The sequence below is a fragment of the Ursus americanus genome, chromosome 36, assembly GCF_024610735.1.
Source record: "Ursus americanus isolate L20-20 chromosome 36, mUrsAme1.1.p, whole genome shotgun sequence".
Lineage (NCBI taxonomy): Eukaryota > Metazoa > Chordata > Mammalia > Carnivora > Ursidae > Ursus > Ursus americanus.
The window spans coordinates 22,756,367-22,782,405 of record NC_142162.1 but is presented as its reverse complement, the minus strand read 5'-3'; the positions used below and the strand labels follow the sequence as shown (position 1 = coordinate 22,782,405).

Sequence of the window (26,039 nt, the reverse complement as noted above, 5' to 3'; positions counted from 1 at the left end):
ATTGTTGTGGCTGGTGTTTTATCCAGACCACTAAAACGTTCTCCATTTCAGCAGGATGACTGTTTCACTTTCTTGTCATCTGTGTGTTCAATGTAGTAGCACTTTTAGTTTCCTTTAAGAACTTTGCGTTCACAACTTGGCTAACTGGTGCAAGAGGCCCAGCTTTCAGCCTGTCTTGGCTTTCATCGTGCCTTTGCCACTAAGCTTGATCATTTCTAGCTTTTGCTTTAAAATGAGGGACATGTGACTCTTCCATTCACTTGAACACTTAGAAGCCATCACAGGTTATTAACTGACCTATTTTTAATATTGGTGTGTCTCAGGGAGTAGGGAGGCCTGAGGAAGAGGGAAAGGAACGGGAGAACAGCCAATCAGTGGAGCAGTCAGAACACAAAATGTGTGTATCAGTTAAGTTCCTCATTTTATATGGGTGCAGTTCATAGCACCCCAAAATAATTACAATAGTAACATCAAAGATCACTGATCACAGATTGCCATAATAAATATAATAATAATGAAAAATTTGACATCTTGCCAGAATTACCAAAACATGACAGAGACACGAAGTGAGCGAAAGCTGTTGAAAAAAGGATGCCCACAGACATGCTTGATGCGGTTTGCCACAAAACTTCAGCTTGTAAAACATGCAATCATCTGTTAAGCGCAATAAAGCAAAGCACAGTAAAATGAGGTACATGGAATATTGTATGTCAGCTATACGTCAATAAAAAAACGTTGACTAGGAGCACCTGGGTGGGTCAGTCAGTTAAGCATCTGCCTTCGGCTCAGCTCCTGATCTCAGGGTCCTGGGATCGAGCCTCGCGTCAGGCTCCCTGCTCAGCAGGGAGCCTCTCTCTCACTAACTCTGTCTCTCTCTCTCAAATAAAGAAAGAAAATCTTAAACAAAATTTTTTTTAAATGTTGACTAGCTTGGTTATAGCCGTTTTTTTCCTTATGCCTGATATAGTACGTACCATGTGACACCCTGTTATGCAAACGTACTGAGTGACAAGTGTCTAAGGAGACTCTTCTAAGGAAATAACTGGACTTTTTAGAGGAGCTGGTTGGCCCTTGGCAATGACGGAATTGGCAGGTAACTAAAGTCACATCAAGGTGGTAGAATGGCCCTGTGTGAATTTAGTTCAAGGATTCATGTATGAGTCTAGAGTGCACACTCCTGTGGATATGAAATTATTTGGTGTCACTTAAAATGTTACTCTGCTAAGTTCTGAAGAAAATTATCATAAGTTTTTTTTTAATAAGTTACTTTAGAAAACAATGAAATAGTTGAAGCATGAGTCGTTTAAGAGAACTGAGACTAAGACCCGTCTCTTTGGGAATCAAGAGGTGTAATCTTGTTAGTGAGAGGGTCCTTCCCTGTGCATCAAGAGCCCTGGGACCCGGAGACAGGGCCTGGCCAGGCAAGGTAGCAGCAACAATGTTGGTCGTGGGATGGGGAAGCTGAGTTCTACAGCCAGAAGAACTAGCGGGTACTAAGGAGTGACCAGGTGTTAAATCCCCATCAGAGAGAAGAAAAGGGAGAAACTGGAGGCTTCAGATATCCCATTAGCGCTGTGCTTGGAACTTACATAGTAGGTGCTCAGTAACTATTTGCTGAATGAATGTGAGTAAAACCCAGAGCTGGGGGTGTGGGGGGGAGCACCGTCAAATCATCATCTTACAGGTTTGGGGGAAGCAGATGGAGTTGTTTCGAAGAGGCTAACAAAGAAGATACAGAGTCAGGTGTCTGGTTCTAGGTTAGGTATTAATGGTGCCGGTAAGTGTTCTGGGATCTGGGTAGAGTTTTATGGAAAAGAGACCTCAGGTGACAAAGTGGTACACTGGGCTGGTAGGGACTGCAGGCCACTGGGGACGAAGATGCAAGAGTGGGCCCTACTGGGCACCTGGGTGGCTCAGTTGGTGAAGTGTCTGCCTTCAGCTCAGGTCCTGGGATCGAGTTCTGCATCGGGCTCCTTGCTCAGTGGGGAGTCTGCTTCTCCCTCTGCCCCTCCCCTGCTCATGTGCATTCTCTCTCTCTCTCTTTTTCTCTTCTCTCTCTCAGATAAATAAAATCTTAAGAAAAAAGAAAAAAGGGGGGGGGAATGAGCCCAACTGCTGAGCCAGGCTGCCCGTTGCCCCACAAAAGCTGTGGCCTAAAAAGGACTCCATGAGAATTGTCACTCCATCAGTAGGCAGTTCAGGGTGGGCTGCCTCTTTGGCCCAGGCCAAAAATGTGCTTGGAGGAAGAAAAAAAAAAAAAGTCAACTTGAATTTCCCTACCATGAAGTATTTTTACTCTTATGAAAGTGATTCCTTTACAGATAAACTGCTTTAAGGCAGTGGTTCTGGGATATTAAAAGGATAAGAATTCTCTTGAATCCCTACTATTGACATAAATTGTTTTTAGGATAATGTTATTTAAATATGTATGTACAAGAAAATATGTGTGTACAAATAAAAAACTAGGAACAAACTCTTTATGCTTATAAATCCTACACACTTATACAACCAAATTTAATTTCAGAGTAAATTCAGGCACATTAAATTTGGCATGTCTGTACTTTGTTACTATGTGTTTTGTGATGACACAATTTTCCCACTACTTTCCTTTATTGTAACTTTCAACGACCTTTATACAGTGCACTACGGAGTCATCAGGTCTTCATTTGCTTGTAATGCATCATTTACAAGTTATATCCACTTGTCTTTTTCCATTCATCTATGACAATTAATGTAACACATAGTGTCAGACCAAATCTCAATTTATTAAATAACTTAAGACACCCAAGTTTTATTCTATAAACCTGTCTTTTAATTACAAATGCCCAATATGAGTTTTTTTTTAAAGATTTTATTTATTTATTTGAGAGAGAGAGACAGCCAGCGAGAGAGGGAACACAAGCAGGGGGAGTGGGAGAGGAAGAAGCAGGCTCATAGCGGAGGAGCCTGATGTGGGGCTCGATCCCATAACGCCGGGATGACGCCCTGAGCCGAAGTTTTAACTGTCTAATGCGTAAAGTAATTCAGCATGAAAAAAAAAAAATGGTAGTTCAGGGTCAAAATGACATTTTTTTGCAGTAGTAGTTCATTTGTTTTCTAGGTTCCACATATAAGAGAAATTATATGGTATTTGTCTCTGTCTGACTCATTTCACTTAGCATAATACCTTCTAAGTCCATCCATGTTGTTGCAAATGGCAAGATTTCTTTCTTCTTCATGGCCAAGTGATATTCCATATAATATATACACACATGTGATACACATACATACCTATATGTATACATACATGTGATGTACACGTATGTCCCACATCTTTATCCATTCATCTATCGATGGGCACTTAGGTTTCTTCCATATCTTGACTATGTTAAATAATGCTGCAATGAACATGGGGGTGCATATATCTTTTTAAATTACTGTTTTCATTCCCTTCAGATGTATAGCTAGAAATGGAATTGCTGGATCATATGGTAATTTTACTTAATTTTTTTAGGAACGTCCATACTGTTTTCTATAGTGACTGCACCAATTTACATTCCCAGCAGCAGGGCATGAGGGTTCCCTCTTCTTCACATCCTCACAGGCACTTGTATCTCTTGTCTTTTTGTTACCAGCCATTCTGACAGGAGTGAGGTGGTACCTCATTGTGGTTTTGATTTGCATATCCCCGATGATGAGTGACGTTAACCATCTTTTCATGTGTCTGCTGATCATCTGTATGTCTTCTTTGGAAAAATGTCCCACTCAGGTCCTCTGCCCATTTTTTTACTAGATTGTTTGGTTTGTTAGTGTTGAGTTGTAGGAGTTCTTTATATATGTTGGATATTAACCCCTTAATGGATACATCATGTGCAGATATCTGCTCACATTCTGTAGGTTGCCTTTTCATTTTGTTGATGGTTTCCTTTGCGGTACAAAAGCCTTTTAGTGTGATCTAGTCCCAACTATTTATTTTTGCTTTTGTTGCCCCTGCCCAAGGAAACAAATCCAAAAACAAAGTACCTCAAAGACCAGGGTCCAAGAGTTTACTGCCTATATTTTTTTAGGAGTTTTTTGGTTTCAGGGCCTGATTTTGTCTTTAACCCATTCTGAGTTTATTTTTGTGTATGGTGTAAGAAAGTGGTCCAGTTTCATTCTTGTGCATGTGGCTGTCCAGTTTTCCCAGCACCATTTATTGAAGAGACTATCCTTACCTGATTGCATAGTCTTGCCTCCTTTGTTGTATATTAACTGACCACGTAAGCACAGGGTTATTTCTGGGCTCTGTATTCTGTTCCATTGATCTATGTGTTTGTTCTTGCACCAGTCTCATACGGTTCTGATTACTACAGCTTTCTGGTATATCTTGAAATCTGGGATTGTGATACCTCCAGTTTTTTGTTTTTGTTTTCGTTTTTGTTTTTCCTTTCTCAAGATTGCTTTGGCTACTCTGGGTCTTCTGTGGTTCCATACAAATTTCAGGATTGTTCGTTTGAGTTCTATGAATAACGCTATTGGTATTTTGATAGGAATCACATTGAATCTGTAGATTGCTCTGGGTAGTAGTAGACATTTGAATAAAATTCTTCTGGTCTATGAGCATGGTATATCATTCTAAGCTATTTAAATTTTATTTGCCCAACCTTCAAATGGCAATTATTCCTTAATTCCCTCCACCCTTCCCAACCTTAAAAATGCCTCACTTCATAGACAAAACACACAACACAGTTTCTGTACTGAACACTAATCAATCAAGCAAAATAGCCACCTGTAAAAAAGTAACAGGTAGGCAGTGGTGAGAAATATTTGCCCAGCACTTTACTATTTCCCTTTTGGGGACTCAGAGTACTTTTTTTTTTTTCTCATTGCTATTCAGTAGAGGTTGGAAACAAACTTTTAAAAAAACCTACTGGAAATTAATAAAGCTGTTTCTAGTTAAGTTTGCACTCTTTAAGAAAAAAGAAAAACCAGGGCATATGTATCTTGCAATAGACAATTCGAACATCCTATGAAATGTCATACGAGGGGTTTTACCTAAAATTCCTGTATAATTTTGTAAGTCACTAAATGCTACTTTTTCAACTAGAGAAAAAAGTCAGTTTCTCCATCAATACATTCTCATTTCATATTCTACCCCAAAGAGGGGAAACATAGCATCTATGTAGGGGCTCAGGACAAGAAATCTATTACTCCAGTAACTGAGTCTACCGGTCTCTCTAGCTGACTTTTCAAACCCTCTATCATCAGTTTGGCTACAGTTCTAGTGTATTTTGGCCCAGTCTACTGGCTTCAGCTCAGCTCATGCTGACACATATGGAGGGGGCTGAATTCAATATTGGGGTAGACAATTTATGAGTACTTATAATTGTACACCACCCACATGCAATTAAACCTGAAAAGAAACTATGGATATCCTCCGCTGCAATGTGAAAATCCCCATCCTCCCCACACCTCACTTTTTCCAGATTACCTTTTCCAAGGCATGAGTGCTCACAGTGTGGAGCCAGAGAACGGGAAGCCATTTTTCATAGCCTGAAGCATTCCTTTGATTTCAGCTCTATGGTGAGCAAGATTTTTCCCCATGGGTCTTTCCCCTCCCACCTCATGTCACAGTCAGTTTTCACACAAAACTACAAAGAGCTGAAAAACTCTGACCACACACCAGCCACTCAACAATGAGAAGGCACAACTCTGACTGTCAGCATGCACGTTTTAAAATTTGACCTTGCATTGAAAAACAACAACAACCCTAGTATAAGGAGGAAATGGCATTGCAGAGATCTCCCAGGAACAAGCTTTCCATTCCCTACTCTGTTGTTTTAGGTTTCTTCCAGTTTCCATTTTACAAAATGGGTCTCTTAACACACCACCTATGTGTTCATCAGCAGGACTCCCAGTAGACTGATGGTAGCATGCTGGGCCAGAGTTGATTGACAGACATCAGGTCGATAATCCTGGAAGTGGAGGAAAAGAACTGAGGTTAAAAAGAAAAAGACGTGGGCCAAAGGAAAGGATAAAATGAATCTAAAGGGAAGCCTCAAAGGAAGGGTGTCTTGAATAGAGGCCGATGGGAGTTGAGAAGCTGCTCAGATGCAGAAGGCCAAGGAGCCCAGTCATTTCAACAGAACTTTCCCCAGCAGTAGGACCTAGAGCAGCAGAGCAAGGCATGTGGGATTTTTCCCAAAGAGGCTATTGGGTAGTGACAGTTAGACTTGTATTACGATGCTTCCAGAAATTTGATCTAAAACTGAGAGGAATCTAGCAAAACCTCATTGAGTTTTCATAAGTTTCTAAATGCTAGATCGTTTGGGGAAGGGACAAGCCAGGGCTGTGAAAACCAGCTTGTGCTTGAGATTAAAATGCTTTGAGCTAACTCTAGGGAAATGCTGTAAAACTGTAATTCACCTATGACTTATCTTTTTTAACACTCCTCTTTATTCATTTCATAATTATTTGTTGAGCTTCTACCCCAGTTCTCACAGTACCATAGGGAAGTCTTATTATTACCAAGGGCAAGGGTTTATTTAACGAAATTATAAATTCCATGATGACAGAATCTGTTTTGTCCACTTCCATAGTTTCAGAGCGTAGAGCAAAGTGTTCAGTTAATAGTTGTCGAATGAAGCAGGTGTATAGCTTAGTAACGGACTGTTGTCTTTACTACCACCAGAATACTATGGTAAATGTGTTTTGTTCACTATGATGCTTAGAGAGTGAAAAATGTACGCATTTTCCAATTCAAATGGATGAGGTAGGGGCCAAAATTTTCCAACCTAAAAGAGAAAGAAACTCCTCTTCCCTCCTATAGCGGTTGTTATGGAAGGGGCCATAGCCCAAGGAAGAGAAGCTGTCTTTAAATCTGTCCTTCTTTCAGCATATATCTAAAATAAAATGTTTGAAAAGCTGCTGGGCATGGGTACCTGGTTAAAGCCGTTTGTGGAGAGCTACCTCTCCGTGCGTAGAGCTGGATAGAGAGGATAGAAAACAGATCTAGAGGGGCAGAGCACATCTGCTGCAGTTTTGCTCCTCAGCACCCACTTTTTTCCCTTTGTCTGGTAGAAAAACACATAGGAAGTATTTAGTTCCAGTCAGCGGACATATAATCGTTAGGTGCTATGAATTCACTCATGCTCCCACATGAAATCTAAAATGCAGGCAACATAGTGCTTTCCGTGTAACGTAACCGGGGGCGGGGGGTGTGGGTGAGGGAACAACACAAAGTATAGCTCCTACAGTCCCTACTTTTGTACTGGTCACAGGCCTAAGTTAAGAACCATAGCTTTTTCTACCCATTCCCCGCTTCCCTTACCCTCTGTGAGCCCCTTGGCTGGATAAAGCCTTTACCTGATGGTGACTCAAACATTACACAAAACCCCAAATCCGTGGTCGTCTTGTGCTTATTGGGATGCTGCAGTTTTTCGTAGACCAGAATGGTAGAGATATACTAAAAGGAGCTCCAGTAAGTTATCTGGGCTCCAAGCATAGCCTTTATTCCTTCCACTGCGCATCAGCAAGTGTGATCACCCAGGCCAGTAATGTGGCCCCACTTTTGCTGTTGGTGAAGCTGCATTAGGAACCAGAGAGTCCCAATTGTCAATTTAGAACCATGACTGTCCCCTCTTGGAGGCATTCTTCCCTTAAGCACTAGAACCTCCAAAACCACGACTGCCAACATTGTGGAGACAGAAAGCACAGATTCTTTAAGTGAGTTATTACGAATAAGAATGGTGAAGGTAGAAGAGGTCCTTCTGTCCTGATTCCCAGACCCATGAATTCAGGCTGTCCGGGAAATGGTTTTGACCTCGGGTTTGAGGCATATTCCCTCACCTGACAGTTCATTGTCTCCTGTCATTGTAACTGAGCCTGGCAGTAGTTCATTTCACAATTATATGAACACTGGGACAGTATATTTAGTAGATATGAACCCATTTCCACATTTTATTTGCCATTCAGTGAGTTAGAGGGGATAAAATGGGGGGAAATAAGACATCCTGTAACTTTAGGGATGGTGGTCTGGCAGAAAAATTAGGGCCAGAAAGAAAATGCCTATTTATAACGTTATATATAATATGTATATTCCCATGAGGAAAAGTGACTGCTGCCTCTGTGATAGAAGGGGTCCGATAAAAAGGTAGCATGTTGGGTCCCCTACGGAATGATGCTATATCAGGGGTGTAGCCTTGGTCTCTGCTGACACTGAGCAGTGGCAGTAAAGAGATCAATCTTGATAAAGGAGATTACCTTGATGAGCCTTAATTCCTGCCACCATAGCAATATTGTCAAGGGGCCTATTGAATAAGTCCCATGTTGGCTGAGAGATATTCTGACTGATAGCCGCGGGATTTCATCTTGTCCACCTTATCAAGAGCCTCTCTCCACAATGCAGTGTGGAGAGCATTTAGATGGTAAAGGAATAATATGTGCCCATTGTGAGAAATCTATCCTCACATGTTTTCCCTTGTCACCAATCTGCATATAATTTTCTTTTAAAGGTCCGGACCAACTGGTTAAGTTTTTAGCCACTACCCATGCAAACATAGATACAAACCTTAAGCTAGCTTCTGGTGGTCTAAGTAAACAATCAAGTATACTGCTTAAAATTCTAATTAGAATAATTTTCCTTCACCCTAGTCTTTCAGATCCACCCTAACTGGAACTGTAATGCAGGGGCTATGCACTTCTGGCTTATGACCACATATCATCAAGTCAGGCCCAAGTTTGCTTCCCTAATCACATAGTTGTAAGGAATTCCGCATAAGCCCATAGATGTGAACTGAGATAGAAGAGGCAGTGCACCAGAAGTGGGTGCTGAAAGAGTGAGCCACCTACCCATGTTGAACCCAGTCTTTTATATACTATTGCCACCTGATGAATTCCTCTTGCACATTCCTAGTTTTATGGGTGGTGGGTCAGACATCACCCAGTTCATTAGGGTCAGCTCAGATCTCAGGTCACTTGATCTTCCATAGTCTGTATAATGGTTTGAATGGTGTGGCCCCCCCAAAATAAGTCTTCTAGAACTTGTAAATGTGACCTTATTTGAAAAGGGCATTTTTGAAGCCAGAATTAAGTTATGGATTTTGAGATGAGATTATCCAGAATTACTGGGGTGTACCCTAAATCCAATGACAAGTGTTTTTTATTCAAGACAGCAGAGAAGGCCCTGTGAAGGTGGAAGGAGAGATCGGAGTGATGCCTTCACAAGCCAAGGATTCTTGCAACAACAGAAGCTGGAAGCGGAAAGGAGGAAAGGAAGGATTCTCCTCTGGAGACTTTTAGAGGGAACATAGCCCTGCCGACATCTTATTTCAGACTTCTAACTTCCAGAACGGTGAGAGAACACACTTCTGTTCTTTTAAATCACCAAGTTTGTGGTAATTTGTTACTGCAGCCACAGAACACTAATGTGGTCAGACATTTAGTGTTTCCTCGGGCCTAGTGGCAAGGTAGAAGCTGTTTAAAGGGAGAATAGTTACCTGCAAAAGGCGTCACGACTATACTCCAAAACACGAGAGGTCTACATTGATTCTCCTACTGGGGCTTGCCAAAGATCAGAGGGGAAGGCTTGCCTCCGATATGGGGCGGGGGGAAGCAGGAGCTTCTTCCTTAACCACTGAAGGATCAGGGGAATTGGGAGGTTTGCAGTTCTCAGTCTTCTCTGTATCTGCCAAAAAGAACCTCACCTCATCTTCTATCTCAGGAATCCAGTCCTTTCTGCTTGTGAATTATCACATAAGACCAAGCAGCATTGCACAGTATTGACACAGCAACTGTGTCTCCCAGTGATTGAGCCATTTGCTCAGTGCCATGGAGGTGGCTCCTGTCAGACTGGAGAGTCAGTCCCAGGTATACGAAGCCTCAGCACATGCACCTCTTATTTTGTGGTGTTGCAGGCCCCTCGACATCTATGTAATAGGGGAAAAGTGGATGGAGATAGGACATGGGTTCAGCCACAGATGATCGTCAATCGTATCTGCCCGGTGCCTAGATAAGAGATTCTTTACGAGCTATGCTGAGTTAGATATATTTGCCCTGCAGCTAGAGAGGCAAAAGATTCATTGAACACTTGCAAAGAGGCTGTTGATTTTCGACCTGTGCCCTGAGTTGGATGTTCAAGGCTGATAATTTTTCCTTTTCTCTGTTTATGCTCTCTGGGTTTCATAAGTAGCTAGCCGACGGCCCGGTCTATGTAATCTGAATCACCTGACAAAACAATGCATACCACGGTCACAGGATCGCTGCTTTTCACCTGCACACCAGCCCCCAGCAGCTGTTGATAATTTGAGTGACTATTATTCCACCACATACTTTGTTAGCCATTCTACCCTGGCAAGGAGATTATCTGTGCTCTCATCAAATAAACACATGAGCAACGTAATCACAGGATCCCATTCTGGGGATCTGTTTTCAGGAGCAAATCCAGGCTTCGTTTACTGGATCAGCCAGCTTCCCAGCAGTAAACAGACGGTATACTCCAAAGGGATAACTAAAGAGAGTTTGGTGAAGGGACATTGACGAGAGCGTGGGCCAGTTGTTACCGACAAGAAATGGTAAAGCAGCCGCCTAGGAAGAGTAGAATGCTGTTACCAGCCTTGGCTTGAAGGTACCTGGGAGGAACTGTTCGCTGGGACTTAGAGCAGAAGATGTAAAGAAGCCATCCAGCAGAAGCTGTGGCTTTGGGGGTAGGAATCCAGCCACTGCCAAACAGTGACAGGAAAGGAGACAGAGACCTGAGAGCCCTGACATCTCTTCCCTCATACTTTCCAATCTCCTGCTGATGCCTCCCATTGGACAAACCCAATCAGAAGCCAGAGGGAAGGGAGTCCAAGGAGGTTCGTCTCACAAGGCTCAAAGTGGGGTGAAGGCTAGAGAGTAGATCTAGAGGGAAAACCAGAATTTTCAGCAGTGTGTTTACTGGCTGGCTATGGAAGCCAAAATATATACGGAGAGCAACAACCAATATGTCAATCGACTGGTCTGACTCAGTCCCCGATTGGGGTATAAGTAAAAGAGAGTGGAACCAGAGCTTGTAGCTCTCCAGCTCCTGATCTTTCCTAACAGCAGCACAAAATCAGGAGGCAGTAAACAGCATGCCACTTCCTGAGGCTTGATACGTGTCCATGTGCACACCTTTCCCCTATTAAACCGACTAACGGGCTGGAAGGTGCACGTGCTTAGGAATCAGACACACGGAGCTGACTCACGGCTCTGACATTCACAACTTACATGACAATGGGCAAGTTACTTCGTTACTTTAAACAGCAATTGCTCCATCTGAATAGTCTGGAATAATAACCACCCTAACAAAAATGTTGCAAAGAGTAAATGAAATAATGGAAAGTTCTTAATAGGGTTTTTCACACATGGTAAATACTCCTTAAATGTTTCTTTTCCATATTGACCTTTTACTTGTGCTGCTGCAGCCACTGTGTAAAACATATTTGAAACTCATTTTATGAGAGAACACATTCCGAGTTCCAGTCAGCTTGTAAAATAGAAACCTTTTAAATACAACTTGTTTTTAAGTTGAGAGGGGTCTGTATTTAGACAAAACTATCAAGGGCTGGTTGATGGTCATATTTTCAGAAATGATAGGATCCCTCTAACTGGGATAAAGAGAGTTCACTTTGCAAGAAATAGCTAATTCTATAAGAAAGGCTACATAACAAAAAGAAGCATAGACTATGGAAAATGCTCTGGAAGAATATCCCCAAAACTATCCAGCAGGGGTTAACTCCAGAGACCAGAGCAGGATTGGAGAATTGTGAGCAATGAAAGCAGGGTCCCACTTATTTCTCTGTATATTTAAATATTGCTTAAATATTTTACAATGAACATGCATTTGTTATGCCTAACTTTTAAAACCATTTAAAAATTTTGCATGGTTCCAGTGCAAGATAAGTTGCTAATATTATGGACAAAGCAAGATGTCTACTATAAAGAACAGTAACGAACTACAGATAAAGAAATGATGATATGTAATCAATAAGACAGAATAAGGCTCATTTATTTACCAAAAAGGAAAAGGATTTTAATGATTTATCTTATGGTATGTAAACTAATGCTGTTAGCTATTACATTACACTATAAGCTCCAGGAGGATATTTCTGTTTATTCTTATTTACCCCTAACATCTAGACTAATTTGTGTTATATGCTCAGCAAGCAAATGTTACATGAATGAATATTTTTTTTAAATTGAGAGACAGAGTGGTCTGTTGAACAGAACACAGTAAGTCAGTTCTTATGAGTACTTCACAAGTCTCTGAGCCTCGGTTCCCTCGTCGATAAAATGGGGGAGTTGATAACATAAGTAATTTCAAGACTAGTTTTAATAAACCCATAAGTATCTAAAGTTTTAAGAACTGACACTGAGTCTCCAATTATTTATTATACCAAGTAAAGTTTTAAAAAGTCATCATTGTCACTACTATTCCATAAACAAATATAAGAGAGACATAATTCAGAATAAAGAATAGTTTCTTCCTGGGGCGCCTGGGTGGCACAGCGGTTGAGCGTCTGCCTTCGGCTCAGGGCGTGATCCCGGCGTTGTGGGATCGAGCCCCACGTCAGGCTCCTCCGCTGTGAGCCTGCTTCTTCCTCTCCCACTCCCCCTGCTTGTGTTCCCTCTCTCGCTGGCTGTCTCTATCTCTAATAAATAAATAAAATCTTTAAAAAAAAAAAAAAAGAATAGTTTCTTCCTAAGAAAGGATGATTGGCAGCCTTACACTAGTGCACACACACACACACACACACACACACACACACACACAACTGCGTAATAAATTTGACAGATTCATGGAAGATTTTGAATCAAAGGATTAAATGAACTCTGAGATCTCTTCGTCTCTAAGATTTCATGAACACATTTTTACTTTCCTAAACTTATTTAATGTTTTTATTTTCCAATGGGAAAGTATGTCCTTAATAGTTAAAAAAATTCCAGCAACACTGACGTGTACGAAGTAGAAAATGAAGCCCACCCCAAGGCTCCCCTCCCCCGACTCTCACAAATAAAATATGGCTCATCCTCTAGGCTATTTAAACATACATATACTGGCATAGCTTTCTTGAAGGAATAAAACTTATTCTAAACTATTAGCTTGCAAAGTAGAAAGCCACATATGTAGTAATGATCAACTGAACTGAATATAAATAACATTTAGGGAAAATATTTGTTGGGCTCAATTGATGAGAGTGGCTCTTTGCCACACATTCCTCATAACTGGGCAGGAGGCTTAAGTTTGGAAGTTTTTCTGATCTTAGCAGGCAATTCATTATTGTGTGCTGCCCATAAGATCCCAAGATCTTTTCTCAAGATAAAGTTCTGTCAAAGAAGTTAAAAAAGCTGAGTAATGTCCCAAGGCAGGAGAGCAGGTGGATATTTGGAACAGAACTGAAAGGCGACAGCGAAGCCGTCACCCCAGGCTAGCCAGAAATCAAGGGATAAGAAACCAGGGTCTTGAAGTGGGGGTGATGGTCTCATCAGAGAGTCAGAAATCTATGGCTGTGTTTACGGACACACGCTTAGTTAATGGAAGCAACATTCATCTCAGGAAGCTCACATCATCTACTAATTCTCTAAAAAGCACACGTCAAGACTAGGAAGCACCTGGAAATAAGAACCAAAGGGCCTGTGGGAGGCTGAAGCAGCAGCTCCCAAATGCCAGGAGGTGTTAGCCTTTCCCAGGTTTCAAAATGTAAGAGTTTTCAAGCCACAGAGTTGGTGCTGCCAATTTGGTCCCCAACACTGGCCATGTTTGCATAGACAAATAAAGGCAAAGAAAAGTGGAAGCCACTGGCTTGAATTGGGGCATAAATGATCCCTGTTAGCTCTTGCCACTGATTCAAATTTAGCAAATGATTACATACTTTGACTGGGTTGGGACAACCTCAGTGTATATAGTCTACTTAACTTTGCCCTTTAAATACCAAGAATTTTGTCCATGCTTAATGGGAAAGAAGGGATACCTGGGTGGCACAGTCGGTTAAGCTAAGTTTATGATCTCAGGGTGGTGAGATCGAGTCCCATGTCAGACTCTTCGCTCAGCAGAGAGTCTGCTTGAGATTCTCTCTCCCTCTGCACCCCCTACCCTCCCTCCCTCCACCCTGCTCCCACAGGTACACACACTCTCTCTTCTTCTTCTTTTTTTAAGATTTTATTTATTTATTTGACAGAGAGTGTGCCAGCGAGAGAGGGAACACAAGCAGGGGGAGTGGGAGAGGAAGAAGCAGGCTCCCAGTGGAGGAGCCTGATGTGGGGCTCTATCCCATAACGCCGGGATCACGCCCTGAGCCGAAGGCAGACGCTTAACGACTGAGCCACCCAGGCACCCCCATACACTCTCTTCTAAAAATAAAATAAAGAATAAATGATAAAAAAGAAAGAAAGCAGTCACTAGGTATGAGTTTGGGCAAGTATATTTTCTCTGCAAGTGATTTCCTTCTATACGTAAGGAAAGGCATTGTGCCACTGTCTTACATATGGCAGTCATCTTTAAGAGTGACACAACTTTAAGCTCTTGATTCAAGACACAGTCTCAAGGTCCTCCTCAGTCCTTCCCAGTGCCCTTCAGGCAGCCTCTGTTAGAGCTGGCACCATACATTAAACCTGTTTGCCACATTTGGGCTCGGCGATCTCTGATATGCCTGCTAGATCTAGCCTACTAATATTCTTTAAGAATAACCTGTCAAAAGAGGAAAAAGAATATCCTCAAAATAAAAAATGTCGATATCGGTGTTTAATCGCAGATCATAATTAACAGAGAAAGTCAAGGTATTGAAATGAAAATCCAACTTTTCACCATCCAGTCAGTGGCTCTCCATCCTGAGTGCATTTAAGAGTCCCTGGAGATCTTTTCAGATACACCCATCCTTGGGACTCCCTGCGCCTGGGGTGGGGCCCAGACACAGGCAGCTTTTAACAGCCTCACAGGTGATTTCACTGTGCAGCCAGAGGTGAGAACTGCTCCCTGAAGCAAGGGAATTCTGGCAGATTCTCTTAGCTCCTACATCATCCAGGCTTTGGGTCTACCCATGAAATGTCCAGCCGAGAGGTTTTCCAGACATTCTCATGGCTGAGCTAGCTCACAGCCTCGCCCTGACCGTGGAGCCAGAGCCAACAATTCCCAGCTTGCTTCTGGGCTTCTAGCTGCCCCCGGCTGCCTTACTGGCTTCTGTCTCTCTCTTAGCACTCATTGTCAATCCAAAAAATTGAGGAAGCTGAAGTAAAATCCTTCTATTTGTTTATGTGGCAACAAGCTCAGAGTCTATGCCGAAAAAATGTCCTTGGCCTTTGACAAAGCTGCTTGGAGATGCTTCTGTCTGTTTGAAATGGGCTGGAAACCAGTGCCCTCCCCCAGGAGCCAATCTGCTGAATCAGCCTGTATGAGCAGAAAGAGACCAGGATGATTCAAATACAAGGGTGTTTTTGATATTTTTGTATCATTTAGCTTCAGAGGAATGAAGAACTTTTACAGTAGGAATTTGGATTTGACTGTGGAGAATAGGTCAGGTGGGGATTGATTTGTAAGACTGCTATTTTCCATTTTAGGGAATTCTTGAAATACAGTGATGAGGCCTTGGAGTATGGAAAGGAATCAAGGAACGTTGATGACATTTGTTTTAACAAAAAGGTCTCATTATTAGGAGACTAACATTTTAACCACCTTTAAAAGCCTTGGAGGAGAGTTTTGGGCTAGATCCTTGAGCCCTCAGAAAGGTATGCAGAGGTGAGGGAAAAGAAATACAGCCTCATTTTTACATGTAAAAAGAAGAGAAAAAGAAAATAATCCTTCTAGAAGTTAACACAAGTTCAAATTTAGCAGCCTCATCTACTCTATAAGGGAAAGAAGTAGAGCGACTGACTGTTGAGAAAATTCAATACTAATAGTAGTAAGGGTGTGAGAGGAGACAGTGTTACCATGGAAACAGATGGAAAGTGTAAATTTATTCTTTACCATGGTCTCTGCCCACAAGTGGCATGCTTATCATGTTCAGGGAGCCGTAGAAACACAAACCGCCTGCCCTCAAGAGATCTGCCATCTAGATAAAGAGACGAAGGAAAGGTACAGTGTTTAATAGCAAAGGGATTTATAAATACCAGTAGCAATTTAAAATACAGAAGACATTTCACAACATAGGTGAAAAGTAGCCTCAGCGAGTAAAGATGAGAGGACTCCGGACATGGAAGAGGGTTCTTCTGGCCAGAGGAACCGGGGACAAATCCACAGTAGTGAGGGCCAGAGAGCCAGATCCTGGAGGAGGGGTGAGATTCAGGAGGTAGGGAGAGCGCAGGGGGAGGAAAGGTCGGAAAGAGCACCCGTCTGGAGTGTCTTCCCATCTTTCAGCTACACAGCTTTAGGAAGCATGAAGAGCATGTCGCAGACCTCTGCTTGGGCATTTTCCTGCTCTGAGGAGCGTCAGTGATGCTCTGCTCTTAACTGGGTTACACCTGATCAGAGCACCAGCTTAGAACAAATTCTTCAGGGAAGGGTCCAGAATGAAGCAATTTTAGAAAGAAAGGGGAAAGTGGAGAAAATGCGCATTTATTGAGCACCCCTCCATAAGCATGCCCTATGCTAAGCCCCTTAAGTGTATAACCATTTTGTCTTCAAAATAAAAATACCAAAATCAACAACTCCATACAGATGCTGTTATTGCTTCCAACTTATAGAAGTAACAAGAGAAATCTAGAGAAGTTAAGCAATTAGCCAAAGGCTACAGAGCAAGTAAGTAGAAATTCTAGGAAATGATGGACACGATGAGCATAATTGAATTTAAACATGAAGAGAGGGGCGCCTGGGTGGCACAGCGGTTATGCGTCTGCCTTCGGCTCAGGGTGTGATCCCGGCGTTGCGGGATCGAGCCCCACATCAGGCTCCTCCGCTATGAGCCTGCTTCTTCCTCTCCCACTCCCCCTGCTTGTGTTCCCTCTCTCGCTGGCTGTCTCTATCTCTGTCGAATAAATAAATAAAATCTTTAAGAAAAAAAAAAAAACTTTAAACATGAAGAGAGACCTGAACATTCCTTAGAGATTTGTGTTAGCATTCCAGCGTCCTGCACCTTTTCCCTGTGGGTGCCCTTCCTTCCCCCATCCCACAATTTTAGCCACCTTACAGAATTTCAGTTGAAAGTACCCTTAGAAAAGTAACTAACCCCCCCTTTTGGCTTATGAGGAAATAAGGGCCATAGAGATGAGCCTGTGTTTGTGGCCAGCAAGCAGCAGAGCCCAGAAGCCAGCCTACCATGTTCTCAGTGCCTGATGAGGGGCTGAGTGAGTAGGACCAAAGATGTCTGTTGTCTCCAGGCAGTTGTGAGAGGAGCTCAGTTTCCTATCCATTGTCTGACTCATGTATCTGCCAATTCCAAAACCTAACCAATTCCTACTGTCTTTGGATTTTGAGAGACTTGTACAGGATGACAGAACATAATGTTTCCCATATGGCTCCTCTTCTTTACTCTGAGCCGGGTGGGGGAAGGAATCATTGAAAAACAGAGTGGAACCCAGAGACTCATAGCTCTCTTCCCTCACACGGGCTTAGACCCCTGGAAGAAGAGTCCAAGTGCAGGCATTTCTGGCAGTGGGGGGCATTTGTCTAGAGGTTGCAAGTAAATGCTGACCAGAAACAAGACTCCTGATAGGCATAGCATCTGTTTTTACTCAAAGGCAGATTGACCATGGCTAAATGGTGGCTATGTTCTTGGGTTTCCAATGCCTAAGTGTGGACTTAAAGGAATGGACCATAACCCTAATGGAGGGTCAGAGCAGAGATCCTGACTTTATCTCTCTCTGGTGTCTCTGGTCATCGACTGGGAAGTAGACAAATCAGCCCTCACCGTAAAAGAGAGGGGACTGAGTTTCTGCTGCTTTTTATGGCTCTTGAGGCCAATTAGACTAGGAAATAGCACGTGGGCTAATTTTCTTCAGACCCAAGGTCAGTCACCATCAAATCTTACTCCCAGAGACAGCCAGCAATGCTGCCAGAGTTGGCTGAAACGCCTCTAAATGGCCACCAGTTCCCTTCCAACACACACACACACACACACACACACACACACACACAGGCACACACCATGACACAAGATTGGGCACACTACATTAAAATAATTAAACCTTCCTTTATTCTATCACCTAAAACCACTAAAACACCTAGAATTCCAATTAAATAAGAATGATCATGTAGACAGTTTTATTTGAAGTCAAGTCTCAGATTTTAAAACTGATTCCAGTTCAGTTTTGCTTCTTTCCCTGGGGGCTTATTCTGTTGATTTCTGGGCAGTTTTACACGTCTCCTTCCTACCAGCTAAATGAAGACGGTTTAATCAACCTGCCAGCCATCTCCACTAGCAGTAAGTACAGAAACAGAATACTAAGTCAAAGCCAAGGGCTTCTATTTCCTTTTTCTAAATTTAAAAATGAGACCAGATGAGACAAAAAATAAACATCTACCAGTCAAATTCTAAATCCCAGCTTAGGCCCACTTTAGAATATATTTGTATCACATAGTAATTATCTAGTAAGCTGAGCGGTATGAAAGTCTACATCAGTGAGGCTCCCAGCTGGTATACCGAAGCCAACTAATAAGTGAAAAACCTAGCTAGTCACTAACTTCTGTGGCACGTTATCCAGAAAATCTACAGGCTTTATCAGTGGGAAGGAACATGTCGTTCAATGGCACTGACCCACTTCTACCCCCTGCTAAATGACATCACTGGGGCCTTGGTGAGAGTGGCCAAAGCTGGTGAGAATAAAGAATAATATTTCCCTGCAACATGGAGAGGGGCTCCTTGAGCTCTGTCATTCAGAGAAAAACTAGTTCTCAAGTAGTTTCAAAATTAATTTCCAAAAAGTAATTTTTAAGTCTGGTCCAGTATGATCTAGATAATCACTTCTGTTTTCACTTCTTACTGTCTCGATAGATAAATTCTTCCTAGAGTTTTCTGCAAATATGAGTCATCTTGGGTTTCAGTTATGATGTCATTCAGTGAGGAATCTTTACCAAACTACACCCCAGTACCAAAATAGAGACCATTTAATATAAAACTGTGTTTTACCCAAGACTGTGCTTCTTAAAGTGTGGTACCTGATGGCGTCATTGGTTATATTCAAAATCACCAAATAAACAATGTGCAAGATTATCAATTTTACTTAAGTATTTGAAGGAAAATATATACTTCAATGCCGCACACCAGATCACCCCAGACTGCATGTTTACTCTTGCCTGAGGTGAGGAGGTGGAGAAATAGAGAGAAATAGAGAGCATGTCTCCTCTCTTGTGCTGTGTAGAGTATTTTAGTAGAGATGTGTAAGAAATACTAACAACATCTTTAAGAGTAAGAATATTTTAGAGGAAGGAAAATGATGGCTTTATGAAAGCCCTGGAGCCATGTTTCCTAAGAGTGCCCCACTCACCATCAGTCACACAGAAATAATTTTAAGCAATATAGAAATAAACACTTCATATTTCAATGTGTTTGAATGTTGTTCCTCTATTCAGGAATGGCAAGTTACGCACGTGTTGCTAATTTTCTTTAAAAAAATTTTTAAACTATTTTGAGTAAAAGAAATGAGTTGAGCTAAAAAAAAAAGATTAAATAATAGTACATGTGGTAACAGATACAATAAAATCATGAAGGTGGCAAGTGAATGACTGGACTTATACAACCTAAATCGATCTCTGCCCTCACAGTATTTCTCTTTAGAAATATTGTACATAAAAGCATTAGGAAATGCCAAATTGCATCAGCCCCATGACCCATCTATTATATCCAAAAATAGCCCCAAAGAATACTTATTTCCTCATGAAACTGTGGAATGCATACTGCATCCTACGGACAGCCTTGCTTAAAGTAGCTACAAGTCCAGTGAGAAGACAGACTCATCCGAAGCCACTGCAAGGCAAGGTCACCATTGTCATGACGGACACACCTAAAAAGTTCAGAGACCAGATGGAGCAACAAATTTGCTGAATTTGGGTCAGGGAAAGCTTTACAGAGGAGGCGATATTTGAGTTGAAGCCTAAAGAGGAGTAGACGTTCACAAACAGCATTGCCTGAGAGAACATGTTTGCCTTTCATAAACAACAATGACAGAAGTTAACGGATAAAACTTAAATATTTGTAAATTTTTTAAAAGCTCCTGATTCTAATTCCATTACAGATTAGCTTTTATTAGCTTGCTTATTTTTTCCCCAGTCCAAACCGTGGTAATTTCTGTCCCTGTCAAGGAAGAAGATTTAGGAGAGCTAGCAGTGTCCTTTCTTATGCATGTATTCTCCCCTTAACTTACTCAGCTGACATCTTGAAATAAAGACCTGAACTTTTGTATCTACAGTCAACCCATAAACGTCCCCCTCTGTGTAATACTAAGATAATGGAGTGGGCCAGGGGTCCTCTACCCCTCCCCCACACACATACACACACATCATCACCTTTTAATACATGTGTCCTGTTAATTTCCTTCTTCCTACTGCTTTAAACCTGCTTGATGCTTTCATAAAAAAGAAAATTAGCACTTAATATGTCAATACTATAGAAATAAGTAGAAGTAAACCTTCATAGAGCTTATCATTTGTTGATCAAGACAAGAATGTAAATAACTGTAGAATACAAGGCAAAAGGAAAAAGTCCTAAAAGGGCCACAGGACAAAAGAAACCATTAATTCTAAACAGACATCAAAATGTTGAGGAAGCGAGGAGGCAAACTGTTGAAGCTAGGAAAACTGTCCTTTGGATGGAATCTGCTAGAGATGACTCTAGGGTCGGCAGGGTCCTAAATGCAGACATGGTCAAGGCAACAAATACTACTTATAGAATATTAATTATCAATTAACTTGATTTCATTTCCTATTGTGTGACAGTGACATATTCCCCAAGTCACATCTGGCCAGCACTTCAGAGGTCCAGAGGTCCTCTCAGTAGCTCTACAAATAAGCACACTGGCAAGAAGCTCTAGGGGAGAGACCACGAGTCCTCGCCTTGGTGGGAGGGTTCTCCTTTAGGCATGATTTGCGGTAACTCCTCTGCCACCACCAAAGAGCATCCAGAACGTACATTCTTGTTTTCACTAAGGATCTGTTGAGTACCCAAAAAAGGTTAAGAGACTGAAGATTCCTTCATGACCTCATCCTCAAAAACAACTATGGATAGAATGAGTTTTATTTCCAAGGACCCTTGGAAGAAGTTTCCCTTGGAGGAAGTTTCCCTTGGATGAACCAGAAGAGTTGAAGAGATCAAATGAGATCAAATGAGTTCAAACACTAACCTCAAAACTTTCAGAAGCTCAAAGCTGCCTCCCTCTTTCCCAAATATATATAGATATAGATATAGATATAGATATAGATATATGAAATGCTGGTGTCAGCATTTCTGAGTCAGACGCCAGAATTTCATATATCCAAATTCCTTTCTTTCTGAATACCAAAAATGGCTACTCTGAAGACATGTAACAATGGGACATCTGATGGCTTAAGCATATTTGCATTAGAATTCTCCCAGGCTAGGGGCGCCTGGGTGGCACAGCGGTTGAGCGTCTGCCTTCGGCTCAGGGCGTGATCCCGGCCTTATGGGATCGAGCCCCACATCAGGCTCCTCCGCTATGAGCCTGCTTCTTCCTCTCCCACTCCCCCTGCTTGTGTTCCCTCTCTCGCTGGCTGTCTCTATCTCTGTCAAATAAATAAATAAAATATTAAAAAAAAAAAGAATTCTCCCAGGCTAGCATCCTTTCCAGGAATGATCCACAAGGAAATTCCAAATAAAAGGGCATATATATCTGACATATTGACCTGGTACCAAATGCTACCAGCCACCTACTCAAACTCAATGCCAAGGAGCTCATAAATTGAAAACCCACAGGGTGTGTTCCAGATGTCTTTGTTCTCTGTGTATAAAAGGTGGCAGAGAACATTCTAAATTGTCAGCCCTTATGTCCACTCACAATCCCACCTTCTGTAACCATAACACAATGAATATCTCTGCAAAACTGTGAGCCAAGGAGCAGCTGGAAATACCTCTTTGGATACCCACCTGTGTCTCCTTACCGTCTTGCTCACTAGATTGCCAGCTCTTCATCATCCTTAGCTTCCCCACCCAGAACCAGCACAGTGCCTGACGCAGAGTCGGGGCTCAAGAAATGTAAGGACTAAAGAATGATTCAATTCTAATTCCTTTATTTCATATAGTCCCCTAAATTCAGTTCAGTTCAACCCATTTTTCAATATGTAAAATTTACTTAAATTTATTTAGTACAGATCAAACCAGAGATTGGACAAATTTGCAGATGGTGCCAAATCATATGCAATAACAAAATTACAGGCAGAAGCCACTGGAATGATTTGAGTTTCTAGAGTTTCCTACTATAGTACTATATGAGTTCATCTGGTACAATCTATTGCTCAATACCATTTGTGTGTATACAAGATTTAGTTGACATTCATAATAATTCTTACTTTAGGTTGTCAAAAGAACGTAAACTAGGTTGGTATTAGAACCAAATTAATTTATCTGGCTTAATGTGGCCCATGACAATGTCCTTATGTATCCTTTTCAAAGGCTGTACACCACACCTGGGAACTGTGTGTCCAAAGTAAGAGAATAAAAAATGGTTCTGTTCAGAAAGGAGAACCATAGAATTAAGATCTCAGCAGTGGAGACATTTCTAATAATGGTCATGCATGTAGGGAGATGTAGTGGAATGAAAAGAAATAATCAAAAGACAGAAACCATAATGCGAGTATTGGAAGGTCAACGTGGTTGCTGAAATTCCTGAGAAAAATGGCAATGGAGAGACTAGAGGGGAGGACTGAATCACAGGCTCAATTCTGTCAGGATAGAATTATCTGGGAAGTAGACAACGGGTAAGATACTAAGATATGAAATCCTAAAGTGGAAAAATTGCTAAAAGCTTATGGTGTAACAAAAGTTTAAAAGCAATAATGGAGATTATTATAATGTTTTATTGATATATTATAATGCTGCGTCACCTTTCTTGCCTAGAAAATTTCCTAAAAATAGAAGTAAGAATAGGAAAAGAAGTAACATTTATTATATGCCTACCATGTGTCAAGCCCTGGACCAGTAGTTTTTACCATTATTATTTCATTTAGGTTATCATTGAGTTGGCATGGTTTGTGCTTGGTCTTCAAATGTGAGTAGAGATTCTTCAAGTGTGGTGTTTTTAGTATAATTTCTTCCTGTAGTGATTTAACATAATTATTCCTCTCTGAAATTAAGTGCGGAGATGTGCTAAAGAAAAAAAAAAAAACAGCAGTACTAACACCGATCAGACAACTATTCTATTCCTGACACTGGCCTGTATGTTTAACCTACATTTATTTTCATATCCTCTCACTAGCTTTTTAAGGTAGATGCTACTGTTTCCACTTTCCATACTGTGAAACAGAGAGTCAGAGATGAAGAAACTTGCCAAAAGTCACATAATTCATTAACAGATGAGGGATTCAAATGGTTCTGTTTGATTCTTACTTATCTTTTTGAAGGACAGCACACTACCTTTCAGCTGGAGGACTTTCAAAGAAAAGTGATCATGGTGCCATTTATAGCTGCAATGAACAGGTAGAAATAATTTTCAAAGGGAAAACTTGAGACCGTTAACTCTTCTTCACAGTGGAACAGGAGTAGCACTAGTAGCCGGAGGGAAAGGACTAAGATGAATTGGCCTTCTTATTTCAAGATCAGAAAAGAAAGGCCAAGGATGAGAGAGGAATTCTAGAGGTATATATATATATTTTTGAGTAAAAGGGAGATTTTATTGTGATAATTTAAATTGAAAGCTTTAGGAGGACAGCATAGTTTGTTATATCTCTTTAAATATGAGCAACATTACGTCACTATATATAGGTACATACATGGTCCTTTTGCTTAAAGAGTATTCCAGTGAGAAATTACTGGAGCATTAAAGCCTAGCTCCCATCCGATAGCATAATTAGAAATTATCTTTCACTCTGTAAACAACCCTGATAGGACATTTGCCATTCTCAAAATAAGTGTACTGTCAAATGGTCTCTTTGGTGTTTAGTATTTCTGTTGGTAGTTTGAATTTTAATTTGTGGTCAGGACACTGTATTATACTTTCCAATAGTATAGCTTAATAAGACAGAACTTCCCAATTGAGGTATAAAATCCATTGATTTCCCCCAAGTTTTAACTAGAGTTTAAACACACATGAATTCTGGGAGGGGGGGCGCCTGGGTGGCTCAGTTCATTGTCTGCCTTCAGCACAGGTCATGATCCCAGGGTCCTGGGATTGAGCCCCATGTAGGGCTTCCCTGCTCAGTGGGAAGTCTGCTTCTCCCTCTACCCTTGCCCCTCCTCCTGTTCCTCCCTCTGCCCCTCCCCCTGTCCCAGCTAGTGCTCTCTCTCTCTCACTCAAATAAACAAATAAAATCTTTATTTTATTTTTTAATAATTTTTTGTTATGTTAGTCACCATACAGTATATCCTTAGTTTTCGATGTAATGTTCCATGATTCATTATTTGCATATAACACCCAGCGCACCATGCAATATGTGCCCTCCTTAATAACCATCACTGGCCTATCCCAATCCCCCACCCCCCTCTGAAGCCCTCAGTTTGTTTCCCAGAGTCCATAGTCTCTCATGGTTCATTCCCCATTCTGTTTACCCCCCTTCATTCTTCCCTTCCTTCTCCTACCGATCTTCCTGCTATTTCTTATGTTCCATAAATGAGTGAAACCATATGATAATTGTCTTTCTCTGCTTAACTTATTTCACTAAGCATAATCTCCTCCAGACCCGTCCATGTTGCTGCAAACGTTGGGTAATCGTTCTTTCTGATGGCTGAGTAATATTCCATTGTATATATGAACCACATCTTCTTAATTCAGTCATCTGTTGAAGGGCATCTAGGCTCCTTCCACAATTTAGCTATTGTGGACAATGCTGCTGTGAACATTGGGGTGCATATGGCCCTTCTCTTCACTACGTCTGTATCTTTGGGGTAAATACCCAGCTAGGCTCTTTGAGCAACTAATCTTTGACAAAGTAGGAGAAAACATCCAGTGGAAAAAAACACAGTCTCTTCAATAAATGGTGCTGGGAAAATTGGACAGCTATATGCAAAAGAATGAAACTTGACCACTCTCTCACACCATACACAAAGATAAACTCCAAATGGATGAAAGACCTCGATGTGAGACAGGAATCCATCAAAATGGTAGAGGAGAACATAGGCTGCAACTTCTTTGACATCGGCCACAGCAAATTTTTCATGACACGTCTCCAAAGGCAAGAGAAACAAAAGAAAAAATGAACTTGTGGGACTTCATCAAGATGAAAAGCTTCTGCACAGCCAGGGAAACAGTCAAAAAAAACTAAGAGGCAGCTCACGGAATGGGAGAAGATATTTGCAAATGACACTACAGATAAAAGACTGGTATCCAAGATCTACAAAGAACTTCTCAAACTCAATACACGAGAAACCAAAAAATGGGCAGAAGATGTGAACAGACACTTTTCCAATGAAGACATACAAATGGCTAACAGACACATGAAAAAATGTTCAAAATCATTACCCATCAGGGAAATTCAAATCAGAACCACATTGAGATACCGCCTTACGCCAGTTAGAATGGCAAAAATTGATAAGGCAGGAAACAACAAATGTTGGAGAGGATGTGGAGAAAGGGGATCCCTCTTACACTGTTGGTGGGAATGCAAGTTGGTACAGCCACTCTGGAAAACAGTGTGGAGGTCCCTTAAAAAGTTAAAAATAGAGCTACCCTATGATTCAGCAATTGCACCACTGGGTATTTAGAGGTATGTATTTATAATGGATAAAGAAAGAAGGCTTATTTCTGATATGGCTTACTCCTTCCTGTGTACACTTCTAGAATACCTCTGAATATAGATACTTGCTCCGGGCCTTCCACCTACGGTTCTAACAGGAAATCAATCCATTGGCAACACACATAATTAGTAGTCACTTCTGCCAAAGATACCTGTAGTGCACATTCTTGGGGGTCCCTGAAATTGTCTGCCTCCCTTTATTTCAAGATTAACTATAGTCTTGTATTACTTCTCC

At 41.4% G+C, this 26,039-nt stretch overlaps 1 long non-coding RNA gene across 1 annotated transcript in view; it reads left to right on the top strand.

Annotated features, from left to right (window-relative positions):
- The window catches only part of LOC123804113 (uncharacterized), a 439,047-nt gene that overhangs the window by 379,830 nt on the left and 33,178 nt on the right, over nt 1–26,039 (top strand). Inside the window, exon 5 of the long non-coding RNA XR_015723132.1 lies at nt 9,128–9,310. This is a non-coding gene — a long non-coding RNA (uncharacterized LOC123804113). The remainder of the gene's footprint in view (nt 1–9,127; nt 9,311–26,039) is intronic.